Source organism: Phacochoerus africanus, chromosome X, assembly GCF_016906955.1.
Source record: "Phacochoerus africanus isolate WHEZ1 chromosome X, ROS_Pafr_v1, whole genome shotgun sequence".
NCBI lineage: Eukaryota > Metazoa > Chordata > Mammalia > Artiodactyla > Suidae > Phacochoerus > Phacochoerus africanus.
This window is the reverse complement of record NC_062560.1, coordinates 5286845-5308531: the sequence shown is the minus strand read 5'-3', so window position 1 is coordinate 5308531 and position 21687 is coordinate 5286845. Positions and strand designations below refer to the sequence as shown.

The following is a 21687-nucleotide window of genomic DNA, read 5'->3' as shown; positions in this document are numbered from 1 at the left end:
CCCCATCCACCCCACTTCCTCCTCCTCCCCCTGGGCAACCACAAGTCTCTTCTCCAAGTCCATGATTTTCTTTTCTGTGGAAAGGTTCATTTGTGCTGTATGTTAGATTCCAGATAGAAGTGAAATCATATGGTATTTGTCCTTCTCTTTCTGACTTACTTCACTTAGTAGGAGAGTCTCTAGTTCCATCCATGTTGCTGCAAATGGCATTACTTTGCTCTTTTTTATGGATGAGTAGTATTCCACTAAGTATATATACCACATCTTCCTAATCCAATCATCTGTCAATGGACATTTGGGTTGTTTCCATGTCTTGGCTATTGTGACTAGTACTGCAGTGAACATGTGGGTGCATGTATCTTTTTTAAGGAAGGTTTTGTCTGGATATATGCCCAAGAGTGGGACTGCTGGATCATATGGTAGTTCTTTATTTAGTTTTCTGAGGTACCTCCATACTGTTTTCCACAGTGGTTGTACCAGTTTACACTCCCACCAACAGTGCAAGAGGGTTCCCTTTTCTCCACCCTCTCTCCAGCATTTGCTATTTTATGACATATTAATTAATGATGGCCATTCTGACATTTTCCATATTCTTTTCCATTCTAGGTTATTATAAGATATTGAATAGGATTCTCTGTGCTCTACAGGAATTCCTCGTTGATTATGTTTAATTTATAGTTGTGTGTATCTGTAAATTCCAAGCTCCTAACTTATCCCCCCCCCACATATTTCCCCTTTGGCAACCATAAGTTTCTTTTCAAAAATCTGTCTGTTTCTGTTTGTAAATAAGTTCATTTGTATAATTTTAGATTCCACAAATAGGTGCTATCATAGGACATTTGTCTTTCTTAACTTCATGTAATGTGATAATCTCTAGGTCCATCCATTTTGCTGGAAATGGCATAATTTCATTCTTTTGATGGCTGAGTAATATTCCATCATATATATATGTACCACACCTTCTTTATCCATTCCTCTGTTGATGGGCATTTAGGTTGCCTCCATGTCTTGGGTACTGTAAGTAGCGCTGCAATGAGAACATTCGGATGCATGGATCTTTTCCAATTAGAATTTTCATCTTTTCTGGAGGTGCCCCCAAGGAGTGGGATTTCTAGATCATATGGTGGTTCTATCTTTAGTTTTTTGAAGAACCTCCATACTATTTTCCGTCGTGGTCGTACCAGTTGACATTCCCACCAACACTGTGGGAAAGCACCCTTTTCTCCACACCCTCTCCAGGATTTGTTATTTGCAGGCTTATTAATGAGGGCCGTTCTGACCAACGTGAGGTGGTACCTGATTGGAGTTGTGATTTGCATTTCTCTAATCATTACTGATGCTGAACATGTGCTTTGGGGCCATCTGTATTTCTCCTTTGAGAAACATCTATTTGGATCATCTGCCCATTTTTTTGAATGGGTTTTTTTGGGGGTTTTTTTGGTTTGTTTGTTTTTTTGATATTGAGCTCCATGAGCAACACATGCTTTTCATACTAGCATTTTGCACAGTATTGTGTCTTGTGAATCTGGTTATCATGCATAATGGTTTGCAGACTTCTTTGGCCATAGATCATTCTACCACAGAGAGTTCTGAGAAAATTTGTTCTAATAAATCTCTTTTGGGAAATATCATCATACAGAAAGGTTCTCTAAACGCAGTGCCCATTTCCCACACATGCCCTCTGTTTGCATATCAACTTTTCCCTGTATCCCATTTCATTTGTTTGTTTGTTTGTTTAGGGCCACACCCACAGCACATGGAGGTTCCCAGGCTAGGGGTCCAATCGGAACTGCAGCTGCCAGCCTACACCACAGCCACAGCAACACGGGATCTAAGCCACATCTGTGACCTTCACAGCTCAACGCACTGAGCAAGGCCAGGGATCGAACCCGCATCCTTAGGGATACTAGACAGATTCATTAACCACTGAGCCATGCAGGGAACTCCCCCACTTCATATTTTCTTTTTTAGTTCAGTGATCCAGCAGGATGAGTGCTCTGAAAGGCGAAATCAGACCTCGTGCTTTCATTCACAAGACACGTTTTCCAACATAAATGAAGACAGTTGCCTGCAGGTTTAAAAGAGTAAATGCAACCTCTCATACAGTTCTAGTGATTCGACGTTGACCACACCTTCCTAAAGATTCCTGGATCCAAAGCATTTGATGAAAGGAGGTAGAAAAAAATTTTTTTTTTAACAGAGAAGGAGATGAAGAAATAAGTGAGAGAATTTTAGGCAGCTTTTTGAGGCATTTGCGAGCTTTGGGGTCGATTCCTGCTACGCAGAATACTGTCTAGGAAAGCAGGATAACCCATCTGAATCCCAATTTCTTCATCCTCTCAGTGAGAGAAGATAGAAGACCCAGCTTTGCCTCTCAGGATTGAAGACAGAATTAAATGAGCTGATGAGAATAGGGAGCCTGGTCTGGTAAATGTTCTGTGAGCTTAGTGTGATTTCTCCGAACCTAGTTTATCTTAACCCACGAAGGGCTGGTACAGCCGGCTTGCAAGTGCTCTCCTGTGAAACTGCCCTGTGCTTTTCACTGCATATACTCACATTTTTATTAGAAACTGACTCATAAGAACATAATGCCTAGAGCATAGTCATAACTAAGGGAACTGATCAAGCCACGCTTCTCGTCTCCACATGAAGGTACGTACCATCAAAACCCCGATCGGGAAAACTCTGGAATTCCCCCCCCCCCCCGCCCCCGTTTACAAAGAAACTTAGAACATCAAAATGAGATCTTGTTGAACTGCACAGGGAACTCTATTCAATCTCTTGGGATAGGCCATGATGTAAGTGAATCGGAGAAAAAGAATGCATATGTATCCATTCTTTTGTATATGTTTGTGTGTAAGTATGTCTGGGTCACTATGCAGGACAGCAGAAATTGACACAATACTGTAAATCACCTATGATCTGATTTAAAAAACTACAAAAAAATTTTTAAAAATATCCCGGGGGAAAAAAAAATGGAGTTCCCGTCGTGGCGCAGTGGTTAACAAATCCGACTAGGAACCATGAGGTTGCAGGTTCGGTCCCTGCCCTTGCTCAGTGGGTTAACGATCCGGCGTTGCCGTGAGCTGTGGTGTAGGTTGCAGGCGCGGCTCGGATCCCGCATTGCTGTGGCTCTGGCGTAGGCTGGTGGCTACAGCTCCGATTCAACCCCTAGCCTGGGAACCTCCATATGCCGCGGGAGCGGCCCAAGAAATGGCAAGAAGACAAAAAAAAAAAAAAAAAAATCCCGGGGAATGTATATATCTCTATCTATACACATATAGATATAAAACTAAGTTACTTTGCTGTACAGAGGAAATTGACACAACACTATAAATCAACTATACTCTAATACAGACTATAAAAAGAAACAAAAAAGCACAAATGTATCTCAGTGAATGTATATATATATACACATGACTGGATCACTATGCTGTACAGCAGAAATTTGCACAACGTTGTAAGTGGAGTCTAAGAAAAAATTTTTAAAGTATCTCAAAAAATAGTGATGCCCAGAAATTCCTCATAGAGACCAGCCAACTTGATTAAATATGTCTTTGGAATATCCGTCAGGACCCAGTGGTTAACCAACCCGACTTGCATCCATGAGGACATGGGTTCGATCCCTGGCCTCGCTCAGTGGGTTAACGATCCAGTGTTGCCGTGAGCTGTGGTGGAGGTGGCAGACGCGGCTCAGATCCCTCATTGCTGTGGCTGTGGTGTAGGCCAGCAGCTACAGCTCCGATTCGACCCTTAGTCTGGGAACTTCCATGTGCCATGTGGGTAGAGCCCTAAAAAGACCAAAAAAAAAAAAAAAGTGTCTTACTGGAAGTAACCTATATATCACAGAAAACAAAATTTGCTTTGCAACCGCAAGTCTATTCTCCAAGTCCATGATTTTTTTTTTCCTGTGGAAAGGTTCCTTTGTGCCATAGATTAGATTCCAGATATAAGTGGTATCATATGGCTTTTGTCTTTAAAAAAATAATCATAAAAAAAAGAAAAAAGCGTATCCTTGGCATGGTAACATGGTTCCCTAATTTTGCTGTATGTCCAAGTCAGTATTTCAAATATAGTTAGGTGTTTTGTTTCGTTCTATGGTTTGCTTGGATAAGCGTTTTTGAAGCCTCAACACGAGTTTCTTGTAGCTTCTCTCCCCACAGCCTGAGTTCATTTTCGTGCTTAATGTCCACATTTTTGTTAAAAAAAAAAGGCTATTATAGCATGTCTTTTGACAAGCCTCCTTAGAAACCAGTCGGGAAACTTACAAGACACGGTGTATCATTCAGGGCAGCATGGGTATACATTACAAATATAAGCTTCTTTGTGCCAGATTTAACATTAAAACCTTTCATGGCGTCAGTCATTTTCCAGAGCAAATGTATGTCTGCAATAGCCACAAAAAAGAAAGCAATCGTATTCTGGTACTTCGGCCCCAGCCACCCTTTCACACATCGGTCTAAGATAGAGGTTACAGAACGCCCAGCTCACAGTGTTGAATTAGTCTTCATGGTATTTTGTTTTATTTTTTTCTTCATGTAAGCTTTTCTGTGTGTGTGTGTATGAATAATCCAATTCACATGCAATTGCAAGAAAAATTCGATATTATGTCCCCTTTACCCATTTTTTCCTCATGGCAACTGCCATCTTTTAAAAGGTACTTGAGTTGCATTTAAAATTGTTTAAACTTGTGCGAGTTCTCTGATGGCTCAGCGTGTTAAAGATGTAGCATTGTCACTGCTGTGGCTGGTGTTCGGTCCCTGGCCCAGGAACTTCCACGTGCCACGGGTGTGGCCAAAAAAATAAATGAAATGGTTTCAATTTTGACTTTATAATTTAACTTTTTGTTTCCATTCAAAAGTAGATCTGGAAATACAGACCTGTAATTTTTTTAAGTTTTTTTTTTTTAACTCAGTGGATTTTACTTGTTGTTCGATGATCATCACAATTTTACAACATTTGCATTTGAGACTCTAGGCTCAGGGTCACTCTGTGAGATGTTTTAGAACAAAGGAAACTTGGTTGTGTGTCTGAGGAGTAAACAGATTAAGACTGTTGAGCATGCAAGCTGGAACTGGCTTCTGGTCCTAATGGGTGCAAAGAAAGGCAATGAAATCCAAAGCCTGAGAAAAGAATCACTGCCTCACATCTCACACAATACCTTGAAAGACACACATCAGCATTCCAGACTAAAAGGGAGCTGGACAGACAGTAAACGTGCTAAGGTTGTGCTCCTGGCCAGATAGCAGCAAGGATGAAGGAAATCTTTGAACACTTCTAAAATTCCTTTTCAGTGTAAGCCCAGACCTGTATGAGTGTGAGACGAGCCCCATAACTATTGAAGAGCACTTGGGAGTTCCCTGGTGGCTTAGCTAGTGAAGGATCAGGCATTGTCCGTGCAGCAGCTCAGGTGGCTGCTGTGGCACAGGTGCGATCCCTGTCCAGGGAACTTCCACATGCCCTGGGCACATCCAGAAAAATAAAAGGAGCAACCAACTTATAAAGAGCCTTTCTGAAGGGAGCATCTCCAAAGTGGCTCAGGATTGCTTTTTCAGTGATGTTGGAGCAACCCATATCTGGTACCTGGAATCTGCAGAGTGCACCTGCTCCTTCTTCTGTCCTAGGAGTCAGCCTGTGGAAGCGTCCCTCTTAGCTACTTCAACCTCCTGTACTGTACACAGGGAGGTGTTTATGGGTGAGATTTTTTCTCCCTACAATGCACACAGGCAGCTTGCTTCTCCTTTCCGTACTGTTGCGAGTAATTCTTGGTATATGGCTGCTGGCGTGGGAAGCTGTTTGCTGTCGTATCCACCCATTAGATGGTAGATCACAAGAAATCCATTCATCTCCATTTTACCATATCCAGTCTCTCTGAAGTTTCACTCAGTCTTGGGAGTGGCTTACGGCATCTTTTCTCAGTATGTGATTTGGAAAATGCTGCTTCTTGGAACTGGTTCTCGTTTCTGTTAACAGGTCATCTTACTACATGGAAGATTGAATTCAGTTGGGCGTGTTTTTAAAAAGGCGCTAATGTTCTCAAAATAGAAATAGACTTCTAGGAGTTCCCTTTGTGGCTCAGCGATTAACGAACCTGACTAGGATCCATGAGGATGTAGGGTTCAATCCCTGGTCTCGCTCAGTCGGTTAAGGATGCAGTGTTGCTGTGAGCTGTGGTGTAGGTCACAGATGTGGCTCAGATCCCGTGTTGCTGTGGCTGTGGTACAAGGCCGGCAGGTGTAGCTCCGATTTGACCCCTAGCCTGGGTACTTCCACATGCCACAGGTGCAGCTCTTAAAAAAAAAAAAAGAAAAAGAAATAGACTTCTAATTAACCTTAAATACAGAAGAAACACATAAACTATAATGTTGTTTTCTCTCCTGACACAGATGTTTATATTTGTAATTGAAAGATTAATCTGTCTTTAGATTACCCAAGAGGCTGACAAGCTTAACTACTTTAAATAAATTTTTAAAAAGCACTCCGGGGTAATTATAAATAGACAGAAGGGGTGATCAGTCTTTCTGAACTTTTGTTAAGTTATGTAGATTCTAGATCTTTAATTAATTAATGGATATTCTACGATAATAATGCTATTTCTTTTGCTCTTCTGAGAATGAAGATATGAGAAGATGCAACCCCAAATCCATGATGACTTACACTTATTTTGTCTATTTTTACAACTCACTTATTCTGTTATGTAAGCGGTTTCCTGCTTTTTTTATTTTGAGCCATTCGTTTTTTTGTTGGGAGTGGAAAATTGGATTTTAATCTTTTAATTTGCCCTCTTTTCTATATGGATTGAGGAAGCTGACTTTTTTTTAATAGTGATTTTTATTTTTTTCCATTAGAGCTAATTTACAGCATTCTCTCAATTTTCTCCTGCACAGCAAGGTGACCCAGTCACACATACATATATACATTCTTTGTTCTCACATGATCATGCTCCATCACAAGTGACTAGACATATTTCTCAGTGCTGTATAGCAGGATCCCATTGCTTTTCCATTCCAAAGTCTATAGTTTTTCATCTATTAACCCCAAATTCCGTGACGCCGTTTTAACAATAATTTTTTTCTAGGAAAAAATGCATGGCTTTCTAGGCTATTTTTCTTAACACTAAGTAGATGTTGAATACTAATAATAGCAAGGCTAGCAATTGTAGGTAAATCCCATTACTGGAATTTGATCAATTGGTGGATTTTGAGAAAAATAAATGATTATACTTTCCAAAAGAACCAATTTTAATATAATTGTTTATGGATTTTTAAGTCAATATGAATTTTTTTGTCAATTTTTTTTTGTGTGTGTTTTTAGGGCTGCACCTGCGGCATATGGAGGTTCTCAGACTAGGGGTCTAATTGGGGCTGTAGCCGCCGGCGTACGCCAGAGCCACAGCAATGCAGGATCCGAGCCATGTCTGCAAACTACACCACAGCTCACGGCAACACCCAATCCTTAACCCACTGAGTGAGGCCAGGGATCGAACCCACGTCTTCATGGATACTAGTCAGGTTCGTTACCGCTGAGCCACAACAGGAACTCCTATTCCATATATTTTCCAAGTTACTTTACCAACTATAGCCTTCACTAACCATGGTGGTTAGTTTATTTCATCTCAGGGTAAATGCAATTTCGTAGGAACATACTTAATCAGAATTTACTCTGTTCTGCATCAGTTTAAAATCACGTTGGGTCATCTAATTGTGGGGTGCTCATTCCACAGCGATAGTGTGGTAGGTAAAGTTTTTAGGGTCCAGTTGTGTATTTTCTAGAAACCCTATGTCTTGGCCTTGTCACCAGAACCTTTTCAGTTCCATGTCTTTCACGGCAAGGAAGTAGGTCACTCCCCTAGCTGGTTTGGGGGTCTTTTTCTCCAGAGAAAGGAAAGTCCTTAATTCATTCAGTATTGTGTGAACTGGAACAAGCCCTGCATATCCTACATCGGAGTTCTTGGAGATGGCAGGCTGTTGCCTTTCTGTGTGGTTTTCTGTTGCCACTCACCTCCCTAAGTCCACTCCACATGTGGAATACCTACGAGGAGAATTCTGACAGAGGCTCTGGTGTCTCCTGTTTAAAGCGAGACTTAAGAAACACTCTATGAACAGACTATCAGCCTGGACTTTACACCCAGTGAACAAAGAAGAGAGCCCATGTAACTAACCAAGAAGCTTCGTCATGAAAGCCCATTTTCGACTGTCAGCAGCAGGCATATTTTAAACTGGGGGGCTCAGCCAGCAAGATCGGGAGCCATCATGCCATGTTCTTTTTCTTCATCCCTTGTGTTTCTCGGATCCCTGCACCTGCGAATGCGACGCTCATGTCTCAGGTGGTGAACACGCACTAAAAGGAAAGGAAATATTTAAGAGAGATGGTTGATGCCTTTGTGTAAGGGGCCCTGAGTGTGAATGGAGGCAAGGGTCCACAGGTGTACCTTCCGTGGAGAAGGGCACGGGAGGGAACCAGAATCCTGGTAGAATCTGTATGCACTCTATTTGTTGGTATTTTTATAAGCGATCCACCTAGGCATGTCTCTGTCAACAGCTGAAGGGGACAAGCAGTGGCAGTGTGTCTCCTGGGTGGAACTGTTTGCAGGGAGGTTACAAGCCATGCATTTTAACGTGCTGTGGGCAAGGTATGCAGGACTGGTGAGAACACAGCTTAGCTGCTGGGGATTCGTGCATCTTTGTGGCTACTTCTTCCCAGCAGAGTGAGGTTTGGCTGCAAATGTTCATGCTTTCAATGGCTTTCTTCCTCCTAAAGCATTATTTATTGATTTATTTATTTTTTATTCTTTTCCATGATGGTTTATCACAGGATATTGAATTTAGTCTCCTGTGCTCTCCCATAGGAGACTGAATTCCCTTCTCTGTGTAATAGTTTACATCTGCAACCCCCAAACTCCCAGTCCATCCCTCCTCCACCCACCTCCCCGTTGGCAACCCCAAGTCTATTCTCTGAGAGTCTCTTTTTGTTTCAGAGATAAGTTCATTTGGGCCATAATTTTTTCTTTAATTTTTTTTTTTTTTGGCCGTGCCCATGGCATGTGGAAGTTCCTGGGCCAGGGATCCTTGAACCCCTAGACCACAAGGGAACTCCATCATATTTTTAGATTCCACATGTAAGCGATATCATATGATATTTGTCTTTCTCTGATGTCACTTAGTATGATCATGTCTAGGTCCACCTATGTTGCTGCAAATGACAAGATTTCATTCTTTTTGATGGCTGGGTAATATTCCATCGGGTATATGGACCACATCTTATTCATCCATTCCTCTGTCAATGGATATTTAGGTTGCTTCCATGTCTTGGCTCTTGTTCTTGGCTAGTGCTGCAGTGAACATGGGGGTGCATCTATTTTTCCCCTTTAGAATTTTCATCTTTCTTGGATATATATGATCATCTGTAGGTCCATCCATGTACCTGCAGATGACGTGACTGAAAAGCACTTTAAATTGCATAAGCTCAAGCTAGATTTCTAGAATAATAATGTGCATGGGGGTCGTGTGGCTCCCTAGTGACCCCTCTGAGGGTGGCTGTTGAAAGCTTGGTTCTGCTTTGAGGCTCTTGAAAGAGTACCACTGGACAAACCACCATGAGCAGAAAGAGAAAATTCACATACCTCCTTCCTGTGGCTCCTCAAGAGAGAGAAGATCTGGAGTGTGTGAGGTAGGAGTCTAGGATGCCTGGAGGCTGGGTTGAGCATCAGCTGAAACCATAGTCCCTTAGGAAGCTAAAGAATACTTTCAAATTTCTGGATGAATTAACATCGATTCCCCCAGACCAGTTCTCAGGCTTTCAGCAGCCCCAAGTACCAAAACATAAGACACAGAAAATGAGACACCAGAAGGACCATAGCTGAGTCACAAATTCTCTATTCTCTATGAGGACCACAAGATAATGGGTCAAAACTCACATGTCATCTAAGAAGATAACTCTTAGGCAAAAGGGAGCCCAACGCTCTAGAAATAAGGACATGATTCATCACTAAATGCCTTTGAGTGAAGCAATGCGGGTCAGAACGGAAATGCAAGTAGCTGGGTTTGGGGGAAAGGGAATCATTTGGGAGGGGTTGTAAAAGGGATGCAGGCTTTTAAGCAAGTATATCTCAGGATGACAGTGGCTTCCAGCTGTTTGCCTCTGGGAAATAAGGAAGAGTTGATGCAAATGAAGGTGGTTTCCACAGCAGGAGAAATGAATCTGCTTGCCAAGACAAAGAAGCCTTGGTTGGAGAGAGAGTTCTTTTGCATCCCCACTTTGAACTTGACGTTTGATGGCTAAATTCACCACTTCTTTCCAAATCCCTCTAAACATGTGCCAGACGTGAGGTTTGTAAGGTAACTTCCTTCTCGCGGAAGCACCCATAAAAGAAGAGAGCTAAAAACGTGCGCTGTGTCTGATGGATCCACACCCATATCACATGCTCAGCTCACTGCGACGTAGCCGCATATGAAGACAGATGCAACACCATCCCTGCCACTGAGCAGGGCAGCAGAACATAAACTTGGGACGAAAGGTACCAACACGAAACCTGATATTTGACAATGGGATAACATTGTCTTGATGGGTTTTCTTGCGCCCATTGAATGAAAGACTGGAAGTGTTGCTGAAACTCAGCCTCTGTCTGCCAGTGCTCAGCAGAAACACAGAGACAGAGTTTTGGAGGAAGGAGGAAATAAAATAGCTTTTATGGCGTTGCCAGGCAAAGGAGGACATGGCTGGCTAAGACCTTAAAAACTGTGCCCCCCATTGGAAAGAACTAGGGAATTTTATAGTAAAAAGGTGAAAAGCAAGATGTCAGGTAAGAATCAGGATTGGGGCAAACATGCATTCTTCTTTCCTTAGGGGAATCTTAGTCATGGAAGCAGGTGTCAGGAGATCTTGGCCTGATCCTGGTGGGGGTCTCCTGGGTTATTGCCTAGAATAACAGTCCTGGGGAAAAGGGTATATTGATCAGAGATGAGAACAAACTAGGGAAGTTCCTGAAAAACATCCTGGGCTCATCATCTTCAACCCACAGGCCCATTGTGCTCTGGGTGCCGCATCTTTGGCTCACAGGTGATGGTGTTTAGGATGCAGTAAAGCCAGGGAGAAGCCCAAGGAAGGGCTCCAAGCTGTTCAATTTTCAAGTCCTCATGTCTACAAGAAGCATAAGGAATATCACTTCTCTCTTAGGTGTATAAGATGCCTACGTCATGACTGCCCATTGTGGCTCAGTGGTTAGTGAATCTGACTAGGATCCATGAGGACACAGGTTCGATCCTTGGCCTCACTCAGTGGGTTAAGGATCTGGCATTGCCGAGAGCTGGTGGTCACAGGCGCAGCTCGGATCCCGCATTGCTATGGATATGGCGTAGGCGGGTGGCTATAGCTTTGACTAAAAAGAGAAAAAAGAAAAAATGCCTATGTCATTATGTGTATCCCTTGAGAGGGAACCAGGATCTTGCCCCAAGGCTGCACTATTGTGTTTTGATGGCTCCTTCCTGGAATCTGCCTCCCCTCCCTTCCCTGACCAGCACCTGTCTGAACTTGCCCCTTGAAACTCAGGAAAAGCCATGGAGGCTGAAGGAGGCCCATTTCCCAAGAGCAAGAAATGGGGGACACAGAAAGCCTTTGGTGCCCAGGAGCCCCATAGGGCCCTCCTCGGTCACAGAAGCGGATGGCTTGTAAAAGGCTTTTCCAGCTCTGAAATTTTATGATCCTGTGGGCCACATAAGGGAATATAACTCATCAGAGCTCAGAAGACCAGGAAGCAGTGATCGTGGGTTGGACCTCAAATCTATGTAGCATCTGGGTAAAGACAGGTGAGCGAGATCACTTTGTGGGGGAGAATGTTAGCAGAGAATTCAGAAAGAACTATTTATTCATTTATTTGTGAGTTTTCCCAGTCTCAGTGTGACAGAGGATGTGCATGGAGAGGTCGGAGCAGTCAAGGACGACACAGGTGCGTCAGCCATATTTCATGTGGCCTTGGATGACGTGTCAACAGGTTACTCCTTGATAGGAATAGCCAGGAAATGATGCAATGCCTTAAACAATTAGCGCCCACTCCTTCTGGAATAGGTAGCAATGTGCCATCATATGTGATGTTAAAATCGTTTATAAGGAGTTCCCGTCATGGTGCAGTGGAAACGAATCCGACTAGGAACCACAAGGTTGAGGGTTCGATCCCTGGCCTCGCTCAGTGGGTTAAGGATCTGGCATTGCCCTGAGCTGTGGCCATCCAGACATGGCTTGGATCTGGCATAGCTGTGGCTGTGGCTGGTAGCTGTAGCCCTGATTGGACTCCTAGCCTGGAAACCTCCTTATGCCGCAGGTGCGGCCCTAAAAAGAAAAAAAAAAAAAGTCTATGAGCTTTAAAGGAGCCATACTACCTCTCACTAACAAGATACAAAAGGATGTGGTAGAATTCTTCATATAGAGACAAGAAGTTTAGAAACATGTTAACAGTCCAGGGATACTTTGGGAAGAGGGGAGAGTATCAGTCCTCAGAAGAATTACAATAAGTAATGCATCCATGTATCAGCTGAACTTACACAGGTTCAGGAAGATGTTACACCAAAAGCAACCAAGAAAACACAGGGAAGAGCTGTACCCACAAACCACAAGAACACAATAGAAAGACGGAGTGTGGCAGAACGGAGCAAACAGACAAAATGTGCATTAGCCTCAGGGGATCAGATTTTAGTCCAGCTTGCTCTGCCCTGGGTGGGGGTGTGGGGGGAGGAGGGGTCCAGAGAGGATTTAGGCGGAAAACGCAGTTTCCCTAACCCTGCATAGTTATCCATGTGTTAGGCACTAAAAAGTACCTGTTGCATCTCCAACCACTAACTACAAGGGATTTCTAGATGATCCTCCTTTTGCATGCATCACGCTCTTCTCAACAGAGACAAAAAAACTGAGTTCCGATTTCTCAGTGTCAGCTGTCAAAGTGATTCCTAAAGACTGAGGAATCTTCCTTCACCAGCCTCAGCGTGTCTCCAGCACAGCACTCCTGGCCTTTGGGGTCTGATACATCTTTGCTGTGATGGGCTGTCCTGGGCACTGTAGGATGTTTAGCTGCATCTCTGGCCTCTCCTCCCCCAAAGCCAGTACCCACCTTCCCAGTCAGACAATGAAAAATGTCCCCAGACATTGTCAAAGTCCCCTGGGGGTGCCCCTTACCAGTGGTTCCCACTTTGCCGCTGAGCACAGCACATTCGGATGATCGAAAGAATGCATAAGCTATTTTTCTAGTAATGGTGACTCTAAGCTTTAAATGCTAGGCTCCCCCCATTCCCATGACTTGATGAACATAGGGATAATTTTTTGGAAAGTCTAGGCATTGCATTTTTTTTTTTTTTACTACGTGGCCTTGGTTATGCAATGAAGGCCCTACCCTCTCCATCAATAACTTGGGACATAAAATTGCAAAAGACAGAGGATGTTTACAAGTTGCTGTTCCTTTTCCATGTAAACACCACTGTGCTCAACAGTGCTAACTCTGGAATAATGGCTTTCCCCATCCTGTGAGATTTTTCAGAGAAAATTCCTTTCTAAGGTGGGTTAGGGACTCTGTTTGGGGGGGGGGTGCAGGGCGGTGAGGCTTTCCCTTGGAGTCTCTTTCAGGCACTGTCTCAAACCCATGACGCACCAGCCCAGGAATGCCATCCAGAGCCAAGAGGAGCCCTGTTCCTCTTCTCTTCCTGGCACCGAGAGCTCACAAAACCAGAGCAGGCGCGCCCGGATGGCATTCTGGGCTGTGGGAAAGCCGTGAATGGGCTCATTGAAGTGCATCCATGAAAATGAGGGCCCTTTGCAACTGGCAGGACGTTCAAAGGATTCCAGGGGCCATTCTTGGTTGGGGGAAAGGAGGCCGTAAGAAATCTAAAAGCCTGAGGATCGCTCTGCTTAACAGGGAGACCAGGAAAGCTGCCCTCTCTCCTCCCCCATAAAACGAAGCTATTCAGGATCCTTCAAACGCCAGGCAGCGCAACAAATCACTTTGCCAAACGTGATCTTTGAAGCACAGGCGACTCAGTGCCTGAGAGCGAGTGCGTCCTTCTCTTTCTGCGCATCCACGGAAGATGCGCTGCCTCTCTGGGGATTTACTCAGGGGCTGCGTAAGCCACGCCTCCCACCCCCGCCCCCATGGGTAGGGATCCAAGCCAAGGTTATGTGCTTTGCCTACAGGCTGTGAAAATGCTTCTGGAACTTCCAGAATCAGGTTCATCTGTATAGTAGAGTGAATGAGATTAAAAGGGTTTTGAGGAGTTCCCTGGTGGCTCAGGGGGGTAAGGATCTGGCCACTGCTATGGCTTGGGTCACTGATGTGGCCCAGGTTGGGGAACTCCGCATGCTGGAAGCGCGGCCAAAAAAAAAAAAAAAAGAGTTTTGATTTAATCTTGAATGTGGAATTCCTTTGTCTTTTAGAGATAATGAGCTGTGTGGTGATCAGCCCAGGCCTCAGAAGGAGTAGATAAGGGGCAACATCAGAGCCCTTCACCCACTGGACGCCACTGAAGCTGGATGAAAACATTGGGTTCCCCAGATAGACTCATGAACTATTCATCTCTCACCCCTTTCACCCCTGAGCCCTTCTTGAGCTTGAGACAGGCAGTGTTCCCACAGTTCTGATTACAGCATACCGCTGCCACCCTGCTGGGCACCCCGTCACCCCTGCTTCCTCCCGGAGTCTTAAGTCTCACCACATGCTTGCACTGCGCACATACCAGTTCACCTGCCCTCTCCTTCGTGGAGAAGCTTGGAAACGTTTGGTGCTCATCAGCCCTTTCCTCTCCCGCCAGCAGGACAGGATCTCTGGAACAGGCACCGCACCCCATTGTGATGTCCAGACGCCAGCTGGGTTTCCAGGGGCAACGGGGCTGCCCCAGTTCTGAGCCCAGGGGACCCCAGGAGGCAGATGTGCTCTGGGGCGTGAGATCCGTTAAGTCCGCCTCAGGAAAGCTGCATCCTCCATATACTGAAACCACACCGGCATTAGGACACTCCACTCAGCCTCTGGAAACACCCACCACTGCCTTCTCCTGGAAAGCACCTGCTCTAGTCCCTGGAGACTCGTATTAGGGCAGAATCCAACAGAAGAATTCCGTGGTCAGCAGAGAAAGGTGAGAAGAAGTATTACTTGTCAGGAATGTATGGCAGAGCCATGAATGTGACAGCCCAGGGTTCCATTTGATAATTATGTGAGCACGTGCCCCATGTAACCCAAACCTGCCAGGAGAGGGAAGTTGCAGCCCTGAACACAGATCCTCCTCCTCAGAAACATAAAGCAGGGAGTTTCCGTTGTGGCTCAGCTGGTTAAGGACTTGACATTATCTCTTTGAGGATGTGCGTTCCATCCCTGGCTGCTCCGCGGTTAAGGCTCCAGCATTGCCGCAAGCAGCAGCACAGGTTACACTTACAGATGCTGCTGGGATCCAGCGTTGCCATCCATGACTGTGCTGTAGACCCCAGCTGCAGCTCCAACGCAACCCCTAGCCTGGGAACTTTCATATGCCGCAGGTGCAGCCCGCAAAAAGAAAAAGGCAAAAACAGAAAGCAAAGAAACAATCCGACAAATGCAAAGGATTGGAATTCTGCGTAGCATTTCACTCTGGCAGTCTTTCACGCGTGTATCATTTGCATACGAGACAAAGTTATTTCGATGCCGGGTTTTGTTTTTGTTTGTTGGTCTTAAGAGCAAGACAGGTGAAAAATCAATCAGCACCTGCAGGATCAATACCTGTCTCTCTACAAGGCCGGTTGACAGATCAATACTCCAGGAGATCATCTCCTAAATGTCAAGTGACCAGTTAATTGTCCCCAGCTGCCCTGATTTCAGGCTTGAGTGACACCCCCGCTTTGGGGCATCTTTCCACACACCTGTGCGTCAGGAGAGCTTGGCCCCCACACCTGAAGCCCAGGTGACCCCTGTGGTCTCCCATCAGCCTGGGGTCTAGTGAAATTGGGCTGTGGTGAGGCAGTTTTTCCAGAAAGCCTGGAGTCATTCAGAGGGTCTGTCCTGCGAACTGGTGCCAAAAGATTAGATAAACAAAGGCCCCTGGTGGCAAAGAGGGGCCAACAGTTGCCTTGTTTTGAACAGATGCCCTGCCCTCCACATTGGAGCCCTGCATGATTATTTAGACATTAAATGAATAAAAGGGTGTTTTAAGCAAAGCGAACAATGGCACCAAAAAAATTCCTCCTTTTGTTACTGGTGAGAATGGCTTCAAAATTATAGAGCAATGGAGTCACAAAGGGACAGAAAGGAAAACTACCGCCAAATTATTTTTAGATTGGACCCAATCTCTATGTATTTAGTGAGATGCCAAAATACATTTTTTTAAATGTTTCTGGGAGTTCCTGTTGTGGCTCCGTGGTTAACAAACCCCGACTAGTATCCATGAAGATGAACATTTGATCCCTGGCCTCACTCCATGGGTTAAGGATCCAGTGTTACCGTGAGTTGCGGTGTAGGTCGAAGATGTGGCTTGCATCCCGCGTTGCTGTGGCTGTGGTGTAGGCTGGCAGCTACAGCTCCGATTCACCTCCTAGCCTGGGACCTTCCATATGCCACAGGTGCAGCCCTAGAAAAAAGTAAAATAAAATGTTTCTGCTCAGGTACTATTTCTGTTTTCTAGAGGCATCTGGACAATGCCTTAGAAAATAGAATGTGCAAGAAACCTTACGAAATAACTGATATGTCCTGGGGGTGGGGTCGGGATCTAGAATGGAAATATTTCAATCTTTATGTTCAATTACACACCATCATATCCTTTTTTTGGGGGGGGGCCAGGGGGTGGCTGCCTGTGGCATGCAGAAATTCCCAGGCCAGGGATCGAACCACACCACAGCTGCAATCCAAGCTTTTGCGGTGACAATGCTGGATCCTTAACCCGCTGTGCCAGAAAGGGACTCCGTATCCACTCGTATCTTAACAGGCTCATCAGCCATCATTAAAAATTAAAAATTGTTAAAAATAAAATACGTAGGTAAATATAGAGAGGATAAAAAGTTGGCTGCATTGCACGCTGTTTATTGATGAGGAAGGTTGGTGAAAGGGACTTCTGAAATGAGGACCAGTGGGTATAAATAAAATCATGGTGGACATTGCCCTGGGTTGTGCCTGATTCCTGCGTGTGCATGTATGTGTGTGTGCGTGTGTGTGTGTAGGGGAACTGTCTCTTCCCCAAAGGGGATGTTAGTACAAAGAGAGTCACCACGACAACAATGAAAATGAGCGGGAAAGAGCAGACTAAGAACGTTTCAAGGGAGGTGACAAAATACAATATATACATCTTTTCTGTTGACTTATATCTGTTTCTATGACACTTCTCAGCCCCATCTCAGCATCCATGGAGCAGGTGCATCTGAGCACAAGCCTGGTGGACCAGACTACAAGCCTAAGACGAGGGCACAGGTGAGTGGGAGCTGCTCCCAACAGGTGGAGACACAGGTGCTGAGCAGACTAGGCAGGGAGGCGAGGCCACATCTGTGGAACTCTCAGTGGACCCCTGTGGCTGTGTGCACCTTGCACGTGTGACATACACTGACAGACACACACTCTGTAATTCTCAGGAGACCGTACATCCAGGCAGGGATCTTTCTCTCCTTCAGCTCCCCAGCCTCCCATGGAAATGGCCCTCCCAACCTGTAGGACTAGCAAGACATGAGGATACAGGCTGGATTGAAGAGCAAGCCCATCAAACACAGTGGACACACAGGGGTGTCCTTCTGCCCTTCCTGGCCTGTGCCCTTCCTTGAGCATTGGGGTGTTTGAGTCTTAAGAAGCCTGCCGTATATACATAGAAACAATGAGATTTAGAGACATCTTTATACCGGGGATGAGAGTCATAGGTTCTGCCGATGGGTGATTCTTTTTCCTTTTAAATTATGGTTGATTTACAGTGTTGTGTTCATTTCTGCTGTACAGCAAAGTGATTCAGTTACACGTGTATTTATAGAGATGTGCATGCATGTCTATTCTTTTCATTACACTTTATCACAGGATATTGAACATAGCTCCCTGTGCTCTTCAGTAGGACCCTGATATTTATCCATCCTATACACAATAGTTTGCACCTGCTAATCCCAAACTCCCAGTCCATCCCCCTGGGCAACCACAAGTCTGCGCTCCTTGCCTGTGAGTCTGTTTCTGTTTTACGAGTAAGTTTACCTGTGTCATACTTTGGATGCCACATATAAGCGATATCATATGGTATTTGTCTTTCTCAGTTCACTCACTATGATCATTTCTAGGTCCGTGTGTGTTGATGCAAATGGCCTGATTGCATGATTTCATTCTATTCTACGGCTGAGTCGTATCCCATTGTGCATATGGACCACATCACCTTTATCCACTCCTCTGTTGATGGGCATTTAGGTTGTTTCCATGTCTTGGCGATTGTGAATAGTGCTGCTGTGAACACTGGGGGATATGTCTTTTCCCATCACTCCATGAATCAAATCCAGTTGACAAGCTCTCGTGCATACCTTGTTGGAGGTTCTTGCTGGGCAGGGTCTGTGGGTTCTGGTTTTTCATATCCCCCACTGTCTGCAAAGCCTTCCACAAGTCCTGCATTGGGTATTATATGGAAAACCCTGAGCTGTTATTTTTAATAGCGTTTCAAAGACTTGAGTGGACGACAGACTTCTCGAGCCTTGAGGGGGCCAGGTAGCTTTCATTGTGGGATGGGAGTCCTTCTTTTGTGGGATGGGAGTGCCCTGAGATTTCACAAGGTGAGGGAGAAAATATAGGGGAGGCGCCGTAGGGATGAAAAGTGGGGTGATGGGCCTGGAAGTAATGATGCCAGACACCTCTGGGGAAAGACAGTCCTCTGGATAGACACAAGCCAGAGATGGGTGAGTTGCAAAGCCTGAGAACCAGCAACGTGGATGGTGTAACGCCCAGAGTGAGGGTAGGAGAAGACCGTTGTGGCAGCTTGGTCCACTTGGGCAGAGAGAACATTTATCATTCCTCTGCCTTTGCTTCTGCTCAGCTCTCGAGGATGGGGAGGGGGTGACGCCCTCCCATGCTGGGGAGGGCCCCTGATTCCCATGCTCGTCTCTTCTGGAAACACCTCCCCCAGACACACCTAGAGTGAACGTTTAGCCAGGTACCCGGGCACCTGTGGTCCCCTCATGTTGACCCATCAAATTATCCATCCCAGCATCCAGTCTCTGCCTGGGTGGTTTGGACTGAACTGAGCTGGGGCCACACTTCCCAACACCCTTTTCTTTCTGTTTTCAGACCCCATTCAGTTCCCATCATTCTACCATGAAGGCTTTCCTATCCGTCAGTGTATTCCATATCCATCCCTGCCTTTTATTCTGAAGACACTTGCCCAAGCTTAAACAAAGCAATTATTTAACTTTATTTTTGTTTATGAAAGTCTAGTTGATTTGCAATATTGGGCCAGTTTCTGCTGTACAGCAAAGGGCCGAAGTTAAATGTTTAGAGCCACGATCACATCTTTCCAACATCCCCTTTATACATGGGAAAACACATGTAGGGGCATGGGTAGGAACAGATGAAGAGAATTTGGTCTTCTCCTACAGATGCTTCCTTCTTCCTGTTACACCTTGGCGCCCTAAGATCGTGTGTTACATTTATTTAGAGCACAGTGTTAAGATGTAGCATATGCGCTGAGGAAATAACCACTGGAGAAACAATCGGTTCAGATCCCAGGGCTGTTTCACATTCAGCAAAACAGCCAGTTCTCGGCAAATGAGGAAACAAGGATGTCCTGGATGATGGACCTTTCTGTTGGCTGCGTTCACCCAGATTTCATATCAACCTGGCCAAATGCATTACCTGGACGCTATGGATGCCATTTGCCAAACATATGTGCCTTCTCTGGACGGGGGATTCTTCTTTAAATCCTCTTGTGATTGCCTGCGGGCGCTCTTTCTGGGGATGACAGGGTTGGGCTAGAGAAGATGGTTTAGCAACAGACATAGGAGAATGTTTGAAAATCGGAGCCCTCAGAGCAGAAGGAAATGTCTCCGTGAGCCCCTTTGTGCTTTGCAGCCCACAGGAGTTCAAGAGCTTCTGAGTAATTAGAAATCGCCTTCCCCTAACCCATCATCTTTCTTAGAAACTTATTAGGGTGATACCTTAATAAGAATTGTGTAAATGGTATTATTGTTTCCTCCAAATGACTAACTCCTGTGTAATGAAAACGCTTCACTAGGAATGATTTAAGAGAGAAATTACCTCTGGAGCAGAACACAAGTGAAATTCTTTCTGTCACAAAGTGTACAGACTCTAAAGAAAAAGCACATTCATATATCTGGAGGCTTCCTTTGTAATCATTCACCGATACTGGCCCTACTGTATAAATGCTCACATATGTGACCTGGGTGTGATATTCATCCCACTCCTGGGGTTGGGGGAGAGAGGGTGGTCTGAGGACAATACTTTTTTTTAACTTCATTTTTTATTAGGGTATAGTTGATTTACAGTGTTGAGTCAATTTCTGCTGTACAGCAAAGTGATCCAGTCATCTCTATGTGTACATTCCTTTTCTTATATTCTCTTCCATCCTGGTCTATCCCAAGAGACTGGATAGAGTTCCCTGTGCTGGACAGCAGGACCTCATGGCTGATCCATTCTCAATGTTGCGGTTTGCATCTATGAACCCCACACTCCCCGTCCATCCCACTTCCTCTCCCTCCCCCTTGGCAGCCACAAGTCTGTTCTTTACCTCTGTGAGTCTGTTTCTGTTCTGCAGAGAGGTTCATCTGTGCCATATTTTAAATTCCACAGAGCAGTGATATCATATAGTCATCTCTCTCAGACTTACTCTACTTGGCATGAGAATCTCCGAGTGCATCCATGTTGCTGCAAATGCCATTATTTTATTCTCAAGTAGAGATTTTAATAGTAGTCACAGCATTACTCAGTGTCACGGAAGTCCACGGGTTCCAGCTTATGGAATAGCTTCACATGCATGACCTTGTTTGATTCAGCTGCATTTCCCTGCTTCCCAGCTACCAATCTGCATGCTCTTCCATTGGGAGTTTTGAGGGAGGCACCCGTTGGATTGAACTTGCTGGGAACAGAATCATCTTTGCTCTGAGATGTTCCTAAAGGGGACGTGGTGTGTGGGATCAGCTGGCACATGCATGACGGCAGAGCAGCTCTGTACACTGTCTTTTTGACATTGTCCTGGACACAACAGGACTTAAAGGGAAAAACAGCAGGCAGTACGCCATACCATGTGATCTTCAGAAGGACTTTTCCAGGCAAAGAACGTGTGGCCAGGTTCCCATCATGAACTTGCATTTGATCATCTGCTGAGCAGCAGATTTTAACAATTGTTGAACAGGCACATTTTGTTTTTGTGGTGTTTTTTTTTGTTAATTATTGTTGTTTTGCTCCTTAGGGTTGTACCCGTGGCATATGGAAGTCCCCAGGCTGGGGGGTCAAGTTGGAGCTGCAGCTGCCAGCCCCCACCACAGCCACAGCCACGGCCACTTGGGATCTCAGCCACGTCTGCAACCTACCCCACAGCTCACGGCAATGCTGGATCCTTAACCCACTGAGCAAGGTCAGGGGTCGAACCCACATTCTCATGGATACTAACTGGATTCATTTCCCCTGCGCCACAAGGGGAACTCCCTGAACAGGTGCCTTTTGTATCACAGACACTTGCGTGCAGTTTTTGGAAGCCCCATGAAAAGCAAGCCCAAACTCATCTTGCC

General features: G+C 45.1%; 1 long non-coding RNA gene across 1 annotated transcript in view; it reads left to right on the top strand.

Moving 5' to 3' along the window:
* The first annotated feature begins 14793 nt into the window (after positions 1–14793).
* LOC125118928 (uncharacterized) overlaps positions 14794–21687 on the top strand; it is a 41691-nt gene continuing 34797 nt past the window's right edge. Inside the window, exons 1-2 of the long non-coding RNA XR_007132919.1 lie at positions 14794–15107; positions 17321–17401. This is a non-coding gene — a long non-coding RNA (uncharacterized LOC125118928). The remainder of the gene's footprint in view (positions 15108–17320; positions 17402–21687) is intronic.